This window comes from Mustela putorius, unplaced genomic scaffold (assembly GCF_011764305.1).
Source record: "Mustela putorius furo isolate JIRA1106 unplaced genomic scaffold, ASM1176430v1.1 tig00002325_pilon_pilon_pilon, whole genome shotgun sequence".
NCBI classification, from domain to species: Eukaryota; Metazoa; Chordata; class Mammalia; order Carnivora; family Mustelidae; genus Mustela; species Mustela putorius.
The window spans coordinates 25,963-37,015 of NW_025421977.1; the positions used below are offsets into that span (position 1 = coordinate 25,963).

At 45.5% G+C, this 11,053-nt stretch overlaps 1 pseudogene; it reads right to left on the bottom strand.

The window, feature by feature from the left end:
• LOC123394290 overlaps positions 1 to 9,029 on the bottom strand; it is a 28,196-nt pseudogene extending 19,167 nt beyond the window's left edge.
• Positions 9,030 to 11,053: the final 2,024 nt, after the last annotated feature.

The window sequence follows — 11,053 nt, forward strand, 5'->3', positions numbered from 1 at the left end:
CCACATGCAGAAGAATGAAACTGGACTATCTTACATCATATACACAAATAAACTCAAAATGGATTAAAGACTTAAAATGGAGACCTGAAACCATAAAAATCCTAGAAGAGAACATAGGCAGTGATTTCTCTGACACTGGCCATAGCAACATTTTTTTTAGCTAGGTGTCCCGAAATAAAACCCCAAAAAAAACAAACAAAAAATGAAAACAAAGAAGAACCCCAAACAAACAAAAAAAAACCAAAACAAACAAACAACCAACCAAAAAAAACTATCGGGATTACATTAAAATAAAATCTTTCTGCACAGCAAAGGAAACAATCAAGGAAATTAAAAGGCAACCTACAGAAACGCACAATGAAGAAAATTCTTGGAATGCAAAAATCAGCCTATGAATCAGATTCTATGTCCCACTCCAACATGGAACCCCTGGGGTGGAAAGGCAAATCCTGCCCTCTGGTAGGTTATTGCCATGAAAAGCTGTCCCAAACTGTTTTCAGAGACATGTTTACAAACTGGGAGGCAACAGCTCTGCCAAGGGAAAAGGATTTCATCTGCAGCGATCCTCCAGGACACTTTCCCACAAGGAAGTGGGGCTGCACTTGGGAGCCAGGAGTCCTGCTCTGAGGCACTGAGATTACAGTGAAAGGATTATGGAAGTAAAGTATTCTCTAGCTCCATCCCAGAGCGCTGGAAAGGCTATATACCCTGTGGATAGGGTTTCATAGCAGGCCGTGCCTAGAGATGTTTTCAGTATACAACAGACAGGGGGACTATGGAGGCCAGGCAGCAGAGCCATCTGACAGCAGCATCCTCACCGCCATCCCACCTTTCCCCCCTGGAGGTCAGATGTGTAAGGCTTCACCTTCCAAGTAGAGAGGAAGGGTGACCAGGTTTAGAAATGGGAACCTAGGCCATTGTAAGGCCCAGAAGACAAGGCCTAGAAGGAGGTTCAAGCAAGCCCTTCTCCTGGATAAATTTCCACTAACACCAGTGGTTTTCAAATTCCTCTTTTTTTAATACAGAAGTTATATGGAACTCTGGTACACAAAAGAAACTGAGAGGGAGCTGCTCTGTGCAAGGTGGAACAGATGACAGTGGCTGAGCAGCCAGCAGCCTCCACCACGTAGGCTCTCATTGTGGCCTGAGGCAGCTCCACAACTGGGCTATAAACCATGACCTGGCTTCACAGCCGCCCTGGTCCAGGCAATCACAGAGTAGGAAAGAACACTCTGGAACATCTAGTCTAAAAGTTCTTAACTTTCATTGTCCAGATTTAAAATGATGCTAGGCCTCACCCTGAGTGACCCCCGACCCCACTGTTCTAAGGTGAGTTCAGGTACTGAAGCCCTCTATCCCCCACCCCTAGTGCATTCTAGTCCAAACTCCTCAAAGGAGGAAAGGGTGATCCAGAAAGGCAAATCTCTGATGGACATTGCTTTAGAAAAAGCTCAATAGAAATCACTTTACCCATGAGAAGGGACTGAGGGACTGAGGGAAGGGGCTAATTTCTTGGGACTTCCAACCTGGACCTGGGGGGTTACTGCCCAGTGGAGGGGAGCTAGATACCTGAGGAGCAGGGGAGCAAGAGGTCCATGACCACTGAGTCAGCTCCTTTGGTGTAGACATTGATCTCATCGGTGAGTGGATGCCGGATCACCACTGACATTCTCTTGCGGATGGAGTCGAAACCCAGTGTGTGCAGGAGCTCAAAGGTGAGCCTGCCCAGGTGGGGCAGTTCCACGGACACCTGGTCATGCAGCCGGTCCACCAGCGCGCAGTTGTAGGCCCGGGCAGCATACACAAGTGCTGCCTCATCGGGGCTCTCTGCCTCATAGCGCAGCTCCCGTTCCTGCTCCTGCTCCAGCTCTAGCTTCTGCTCCTGGGCAGTGTGCTCTGGGGCCCAGCTTGCAGCCCCGCTGCTATAGCCATTGCTGGCGATGGCCGCAGCTGGCTGGCCTAGCCTCTCCTCCAGCTTGAACACCAGTGTGCTGTCATTGGGTAGGGTGGACAGAAAGTTGGACCCTGACTTGTGGGCGGCTTTGCTGGTGGCCAGGCTCCCAATGCTGCTGCAGCCTGAGGTCAGGCGGCTCGGTGAGAACCTCCGTAGGAAGTCTTCTATCGTCTTCACAGGGGACTTCACCTCAAATCTCACCCTCACCTGCAAGAGAAGCAGTTAGAAGATACATGAGGTATATCCAGAGGCCTCACCCAAACTGCCACAGGCACTCCCCCCACTTTCCTAGTGGGGGCTCAGAGCACAGAGTTCCCATTTCCTAGATTTTGGAGGATAGGCTAGAAACTGCAACTAGAGCCAGCATTTCTTCCTTGAGACCATTCTTTGGCCTCTTCCATTTCACTTAAAAATTAGCAGTATACATTCTTTTAGAATGATATCACCTGGGTAGCCAGATAGAGGCCTGGGACTGACTCAGGGAGTGTGTGGCTAGCGGTACCTGTAGGCTTTGAGATAATCTCCTTGTCTACCTATCCCCATACTGTAGTGTCCCACTGCTTGCCGAAAAGGTTCAGAAGAGCATACTTGTCACTACTGCCTGGCACAAAACCCAGCTTCCCCACACCCCACCCAATCACAAGAAGCATTGACAAAAGACCAGCTTATATAGTCCTTTGAGCTGTGTCCATATAAAATTTAAATAACACTCCCAAACCCAAAAGAAATTTCATAAACAAATTAAATGCTTGGACAAATTCAGGATTCAAATCATTTAGCACATTTTTTTAAAGCCACAATAAATCACTTGTCTTCTAACAAGAAATGAAAACAACAAAATGACCGTTATATACATTTGCCAGCATTCCAAAAAGCTCACTGATGGAGCAACAGCAATACTTTATTTAAACGAGTACTGTTTACTAATGCTAGTATAATATGCCTATTTTAAACTTCCTACTAGAAGATGGATCTAGAGCAAATGTTGCAACAAGCAAAACATTGAATTATAGTTAGCTTTCAATTTTCATCCTTTTTCCCATGTGTCCAAAGTTATAAGTTATGTAATAGCCTGCAGAAAAGTCAGGCATTTGGTAAAGCAGGGAACATGGGACCAATTTTGATAAAGGTGTTTCTTCTTTGTTCCCGTTATGACTTTAAATGTGCTATATATTCAAGGGGCAGTTTCAAGCAGTCACACTGGAGCTCCTGCTGGCTCCAAATACCCTGGGAGATAGCACTGACGAGTATGTGGCAAGGGGAGTGCATTCAGAGACCTACTCGTCTTCAGAGAGTGGGGGATTAAATATTCTGCTCCCTATGTGGAAGGCACTGCCGTATGTGACCATCATCACATGCCTCAGTTACATTAGGGTCTCCCTCACTTATTCAGTAGTTGCAACAATGCCGGAGTCTCAGACAGGTCTAACTAGAAACCAGACACTTCTCCAGGGATGCATGCCAGCGGGACTGAATATATAGGGCGGTGGAAGAACCCAAAGGCCAGATAAGGGATGCTGGGCAGCTAAGAGGTGAGCTGCACCAGGAAATCCTCTTGCCTAAGGCAGATGGCGCAATCCTGTGGTCTCCAGGTGGAGGGACCTTGTCTGCTCTGAATTTACCAGGCCCCCTGGGGCTTTTGCAGGTCATGTGGCAGGAGCAGGAGCATGGGGGCAGGGGGGCTGTGTTACTGCCAGATCTGCTGCTGTGAAGAGGGCAGAGACCATTGGTTTACCCCACATCCCACACCAATGGTTCCATCAGTGGAACCTGCTAGAAGGGTTGACTCAGAGGAGGAAAAGGGGTCTGGGAGAGTGGGGGTTGAGGGGCAGACCTATGGCATGCATCTAGCCCCATGGTATCTTTATTTTTACCCATTTAAAGTTGCTTAGCTTCATTATGCACATCCCTCCTTAGGTGCACCCCCTCCCCCCTTCCACACACTCCTCCCAGTGAGTACAGGACTTTCTGAGAACAACCAGGATTATAGAGGACATGTTTGCACATGCAACTTTACTCTCTTCACAGAAAACCTTATAATTAACCCCCCAAAAAACCAACTTGGGTATTGCTGTTACTACCACCTTAAGTAACTTGTGATTGATTCTTGACACTTATCCTTGAAAGACAATGTTAAAGACCCTTTTTACATCAAATACATTTATTGTATGCTAAGACCTTCTCTGAGCCCTTCCTCTAAACCCTCACCACTACCCCCCTGTCACAGATAAGGTGCCTAAGGCATAGGAGGGGAATGGCTTGCCCAAAGCCACTCAGCCAGTTGGTAAAGTCAGGATTCAAGTCCAGGAGATTTGTCTGGGCCCTGAGCCTGTCCCATTCACTCTCTTGAGAATTAGGAACCCTGAACTTTATTGTAGATTATGCAGGGCAGCCCCACTCCATAGGTTGTTGTATGTCCCACCCATCATGGGCTCAGAAGTTTTTCCTCTCCACTTGGCCCCAATTCCCTTACCTGCCCACCATAGCCCAGGGACAGCACCACAGAACCAGTGAGCAGCCCTCCATGAAGCCTGCTGCTAACCTCCCATTAAACCTGAGAGGTGCTGAGCAGTCTTGCTGGAAAGGTTAGACTGACAACATTGGGCCCACACTGAAGGTCAAAGTCTCGGCTTCACAGAGATACCCCAGAACCTACCTTTTGTCGTGGCTGATCCGGGGATGTGACTACTACTGTATTGCAGATGGTGAGTGCAATGAAGAAGTCAAACACGTCAGAGAGCTCCGGGGACAGGTGGGCCAGTGGGTGTTCCTGGTGCCTTGTGATAGCCAGGCACCTGTCACATTCACTCACCTTATCAAACAGCTTTGGATCAGGTGTAATGTCTTTCTCCTGGAAGAAGACAGAGAATGAGAGGTGAGTATAACCCAGTGAAAACGTCTTAGGCTTGACTGTTTAAGGCACTCTGATTTTATTATAAGCTGTAAAGACACCTTCATCTGACTCATGTACATATGCCATTTTATAGTGATGAATAATGTATAATTGGTAGAAGAATATATGACCTACATATGAAATGAAAAGCATATGTTCTTATATATAACACGTGTTCTCATTATAAAGTAATACAGCAAAGAATATATTATTCTAACATATCTGACTCAGAGAGACTTGAAAAAGACAAAGAGGAAAATTTAACAAATCTGTATCACACCACCTCACAGTTATACATACTTTTTGAAACACATACTTTTTGTCTCCTTCTAGTCTTTTTTCTTCATCGAATATTTTATACATTTAACTTCATCGAATATTTTTATACATTTCCTTTTGACATAAACCCAGAAGTGGAATTTCTGAAACCATATAGTAATTCTATTTTTTAGTTTTTGAGGAACCTCCATACTATTTTCTGCAGTGGATGCACCAGTTTGCATTCCTATCAACAGTGTAAGAGGTCCCTTTTCCCCATAACCTTGTCAACACTTCTTATCTCTTGGCTTTTTGATGACAGCCATTCTAAAAATGTGTGAAGTGATACCTCATTATGCTTTTGATTTGCATTCCCACCTTAAAATTATACAATGTTATATGTCAATTATATCTTAATAAAAAATTTATACATTGGCAGTGTACATTTTTCCCCCCAAAACACTATATACAGTTGATCCTTGAACAATGCAGGTATTGGGGCACTGACCCATGTGGAGGCAAAAAGTCTATATAACTTTTGACATTCCTAAAATTAGCCTACTACTAATTGGAGGCCTTACTGATAACACAAACAGTTGACTAATAATAAATTTGTTTGTTATGTGTATTATGTACTATATTCTTATAATTATGTAAGTTAGAGAAAATAAAATATTATTATGAAGGGGCATCTGGGTGGCTCAGTTGGTTAAGCATCTGCCTTCGGCTCAGGTCATGATCCCAGGCTCCTGGAATGGAGCTCCACATCGGGCTCCTTGCTCAACAAGGAGCCTGTTTTTCCCTCTACCTCTGCCCCTCCTCCCCATTCATGCTCTCTCTCCTGCTCTCAAAATAAATAAACACAATCTCTAAAAAATTTCTTTAAAAGTAAATATTATTATAAAAATCATAAAGAAAGAGGGCGCCTGGGTGGCTCAGTGGGTTAAAGCCTCTGCCTTAGGTTCAGGTCATGATCCGAGGGTCCTGGGATCAAGCCCCCCATCGGGCTCTCTGCTCAGCAGGGAGCCTGCTTCCTCCTCTCTCTCTGCCTGTCTCTCTGCCTACTTGTGATCTCTGCCTATCAGATAAATAAATAAAATCTTTAACAAAATCATAAAGAAAGTACAGTACTGGATTTTATTTTTAAAGACAGTCTCTTCAGTAAATGGTGCTAGGAAAATTGGAGAGATATATTTAGAAGAATGAAAGTTGACCATTCTCCTACACCGTACACAAAGATAAACTCGGAATGGATGAAAGACCTCGGTGTGAGACAGGGATCTGTCAAAATCCTAGAGGAAAACATAGGCAGTAACCTCTTTGACAATGGCCACAGCAATTTCTTTCAAGACATGTCTTCAAAGGCAAGGGAAACAAAAGTGAAAATGACCTTTGGGACTTCATTAAGATAAAAAGCTTCTTCACAGCAAAGGGAACAGCCAACAAAACACAGAGGCAACCCACAGAATGGGAGATACTTGTAAATGACACTACAGATAAACGGCTAATATCCAAGATCATAAAGAACTTCTCAAATTCAATATCCAAAAAACAAATAATCAAGTCAAAAAATGGGCAGAAGACATGAACAGACACTTCTCCAAAGAAGACATACAAATGGCTAACAGACACATTAAAAATGTTCATCATCACTAGCCATCAGGGAGATTCACATCAAAACCACATTGAGATAATACCTTATACCAGACTGAATGGCAAAAATTGACAAGGCAAGAAAGAAAAAATGTTGAAGAAGCTGTGGAGAAAGGGGAATCCTCTTACACTGTTGGTGGGAAGGCAAGTTGGCATAGCCACTCTGGAAAACAGTAGGGAGGTTCTACAAAAACTTAAAAATAGAAATACTCTATAACCTGGCAATTGCACTACTGGGTATTTACCACAAAGATAGAGATGTAGTGAAAATAAGAGGCATGTGCACCCCAATGTTCATAGCAGCAATGTCCACAATAGCCCAAACTGTGGAAAGAGCCGAGATGCCCTTCAACAGAAGAATAGATAAAGAAGATGTGGTCCATATATACAATGGAGTATTACTCAGCCATCAGAAAGGATGAATACCCAACTTTTGTACCAACATGAATGGAACTGGAGGAGATTATGGTGAGTGAAATAAGTCAAGAAGAGAAAATAAATTATCATATGGTTTCACTTTTATTTGTGGAACATAAGGAATAATATGGAGGACATTAGGAAAATGAAGTGGGGGGAGGAATCAGAGAGGGAGACAAACCATGAGAAACTATGGACTCCAGGAGACAAACTAAGGGTTTTAGAGGGGAGGAGGTTGGGAGATGGGTTACTCTGGTGACGGGTATTAAGAAGGGCACAGATTACATGGAGCACTGGTTATTATATGCAAACAATGAATCATGGAACACTACATCAAAAACTAATGATGTAATGAATGGGGACTAACATAACACAATGAAAAAAATTATAACAAAAAAATAAAAATAAAAATCTGTGTAAATGGCCTTGCACAGTTCAGGCTTGTGCTGTTCCAGGGTCAACTGCCGTCTGAACTTTCCCAGGCTTTTTTTTTTTTTTTTAAGATATTATTTATTTATTTGACAGAGAGAGAGAGAGATCATAAGTAGGCAGAGAGGCAGGCGGAGAGAGAGGAGGGAAGCAGGCTCCCTGCTGAGCAGAGAGCCCTGAGCAGGGCTTGATCCCAGGACCCTGAGATCATGACCTGAGCTGAAGGCAGACACTTAACCCTGAGCCACCCAGGCCCCTCAGGCTTTTAGGGATCATTTGAAAATATAACTTTGAATAACTTCAAAACAGACATACAATGATTCATTTGGCCATTCTTTTATCACTGAATACATTTTTTTTTTCCCCCACTGATAAACTGCTTTGCACAAAAAACTGGCTGAATCAGTAAATTCCTAGGTCAGAAAGTTTGAATATTTTAAATACTCCTGGAACCATATTGCTAGATCAAGGTCAGGAAAGCTTTGCTCCAACACAGTCCTCCTCCTGTCAGGCACGAGAACCCTCCTCCCAGGTGCCCCTGTGTAAACCCACCAATCAGCAACTGCAGTGTAATGGCAGCCTCTATATGGGGTTTCTAAGGGGACAGAAGAGACTCAGGCCACCACAAAGTGATCAAAATGGATTCTCCCTCTCTGCTCTTAAAACATTTCAGAAGTGAAAGGATTTTTTTAGAGATCCTCATTCACTCACTTCTGGAAATTTCCCTGCCTGACCAGAAGGGTCCATAAATGTTTAGGCAGCTGGGCAAGGCAAAGGGGGAAAGAAGTTTATTGGATTTGGGCTCCTCTAATGAAAACTCCCCCCCCCCCCCCCCCGGCTTTACTTTTTCACAGTTGTCATCTTGCTCTGATGTTTTATTCATTCCATTTGGCAGGACGGACTTCCTCTCCAGCACCCATCTGGATAGTTCACTGGCATTCCCCCTCCTTAGGGCCCAAGGCCAAGGGGCCATGTCAGTGTTTTAGGGGGAAGGTGGTGTTGGCCACAAAAGTTCTGTTAACTGAGCAGAGCCAGGCCCCCCAACAACAGCTGATGCATACTGTTTACATGTAGACACTTTGGAGGAATGGAGGGAAGCAGCAAGGCCAGGAAAGGTGACGCTGCCCCAGCATTGGCAGCTGCCATGCTCTAAGTGGGACTCTCACCATGGGGCTACTGAAGGCTGTGTGCTTGGATAGCATGGCTGGCCCAGCTTGGCCTCGGCCCGGCTGCCTGTGCGCCGATGGGACTTGGTGCTCTGGCTCCTATGCATGACTCGGACGCTTTGGTGGCTCCCTACGCTGCCACGCTGGGGGCAGCGAGCCCCCTCTGGGGCACTGCCTCTTCCTCTTCTGAGTCTGCTTCCTGGTACCCTGGCCAGACCGCTGGGGCTGTGGGCAGAGGGACACACGGGGGTGACACCATCACAAGGAGGGTAGGAAAATGAAAATGATTCTGAGCACTCATCACCCTCGCTTTGCTTAAAGGTAAGGCCACATCTAATGAGGAGTTTTTCCACTGAGAGGTGGAGGCCCGCTTTCATTTTATCCTGGACCTACAGTCAAACTGTTGAGGCTGACATTCTTAGCCCACTGCACAGATAAGCGCACTGAGTCATAGAGAACATAAGGAACTTGCTAATAAGCACACAGGACTCATCCAGGTCAAGGGTGATGCCAAAGCTCAGGTCCAGTGCCTTTTGGTACAGTAGCCATCCCAGTCCACACAAGTAAGGAGTAGACAGAGATCGGTTCACATACAGCCCCTCCATTCGGGCGGACCCCAGGTGTGATGAATGGGGTTTGGGCATCAGATGACAAGGACAAAGGAGGGGAAGACGAATGAAGGCCTAGCCCACGAGAATAGCCTGGCTCCAGGATTTGCCCTTTAACTTGGGGTCGTAGACAAGCACCTGGCTCAACTGGGGCTGTCAGGACATGTCACAAGTTGAATCTCTACCTGTACTCACACAAAAGTAATGGTTCTCAGGCTGTGCTGATGGTGCTTTCCTATGAGAAATCCTTGTTCAAGGGCCAGGTAGGTGGTAGGGTACTGCCTGCATTTACCCTGTATGGATGAAGCCTTACCCAACAGGGAAGCTCAGAGTCCTTGTAGGTTGCACAGGGTGGACAAATGCTGCCAGGATTAGAGACCCAGCAGGCAAGGCTCCACTAAAGACGACCTTGACTGCATTGTTTATGCTTGAGCCCTCAAGGCGGCACTTCCCAGAAAAAAAACGTCCCTGTGGTCCTGTGACCCCTCAGTGAATTACAAGGTCCGTCTGCACTGCACTGCTTCTTGCTGAATGGATGGCTCTGAACCACATTTTTCTGGCTTTGCCCAGTTAGTTTAGTTCTAGTTTTCGACTTGTTTCATTTATGGATGAGCAGAGACGACTATTCATGAAGATTACTCATTCAAAACAACCAATTACTAGGAACTCAAAAAAAAAGCATGTCGAGTGCTGGGTATGAGCACAAGGTATCTCCGCACATGGGTCTGCCCTGAAGGGGCTGATGAAGGGCCCTCTAATCTGGGCATGTCTGTGGCGTTTGATCTGTCCTATAAGAACATGCCTTATATTCAACATCTTTATTTAGGAAGACTTTTCTTTAGGGATGGGAAAAACGACAAAAAAACAGAGGTAAAGAAAAGGTGAGTCATCCATGGTCCCAAGGCCAATAACTGTCCGACACCAGGATGTCAACTCATGGATCCTTACCCTTAACCACCCCAGAAGTAAATCTCCTCCTGCCCAGCCACCACCCACGTCCTGGCTGATGGATGTCCCCAGTTTTTGGTGGTAAAATGAACGACACAAGGAGAACAAAACCCAGATGCAGTGCTGTCCAGCTTCTGGGCTGGTGCATTAGTAGCCTGGTGTCAACCCCTCGAAGGATGGCAGTCCCGTGGCACCCTCCTTGGCAGCACTAATGGATATTAAGTCTAAAAGAAAGCAAGCCCTCAGACAAACTGCTGGATGTGGTCTGTTGGTCCTACAAATGATACACCGATGTGAACCCCCTCAGTGATACCCTCGTGTGTTTCTGGGGGAATACGGAGGACAAGAAGCCCGGCAGAATATGGGCCTGTCATTCTGGGGCACACAATGTCACCAGACAAGAGATCAAAGCTGCGCCCACCCACTGTCCTTTGATATATGTGACACTAGGCTCATTGTCCACAAAGTCCCAAGTCATCTTAATTCATTTTTACCTAATAAGATTCTCAGAGGTCAGGTCCCATGGGCAGTAACGGCTGAAGTTTGCTTCTTTGGTCTCAGGGTGCATGTCAAATTGAAAAAACTGAAAACAGTCACTTCTTTCCAAACATGCAGCAGAGAGGCCTGCATGTTTTGGTCTTCCAACTCGAATGCTTTCCTGTGTCCCTTCTGGGGCACTGCAATCCTTTGTTTTTATGATCAGCATCTGACAACGTCCAAAATTTCT